Here is a 643-nt window from a genome sequence, read left to right as displayed (position 1 = left end):
ACTTCTCCAGTGCTGGGCTGGGAGGGGGCCTGGATGGATGGCACTTGGAGCTGGGAATGTAGTTCATTCTAGACCATGGGAATTAGGAGTCAGTTCTAGGGTAGTTTTACAGCAGGTGATCAGTTCTAGAATTAGCTTTTGTTTCTATTCAGAGCCTGATAACAATTAACAATCCAGACGAAAGTGTTGGACATGGGAATTTTGTCTCAAAACATGTTGGGTCTTGGGCTGACAGTCACATGGGTGCTGGGCTGGGTTCTGGTAATGGGACAAAGCCAAGTTTCTGAACTGTTGGGTCACTTTGGCACTTTTCATTCCCAAACCAGATCTTTTTAGGGCAGTCCTCTGACCACATTACCACCTTAGGTGTCATCCTGCACCACACTAAGCCACTTACTCTGGGGACACAGCTGCTGTGCACCCACCTTCTAGACCCTCCACCCTGGGCCAGTGAGTCACAGCATGAGTGGGGAAGTATCCAAAGGGTGGCATCCCCATCTCAGCGGGCACCCCTCACCTCTGCCTTTAGGGCACATTAGCCCCGAGCCAAGGCGGTTTTGATGGCAGCCACCAGTTTCAGAAATTTGCTCTCAGTGTCCACGTAGCCATCACCTCCCTAGGAAGGGGAGGAAGAAGGTAAGGA

The sequence above is a fragment of the Otolemur garnettii genome, unplaced genomic scaffold, assembly GCF_000181295.1.
Source record: "Otolemur garnettii isolate 467f Iridium unplaced genomic scaffold, OtoGar3 scaffold00152, whole genome shotgun sequence".
NCBI lineage: Eukaryota > Metazoa > Chordata > Mammalia > Primates > Galagidae > Otolemur > Otolemur garnettii.
Note: the sequence above shows the minus strand (reverse complement) of the source record.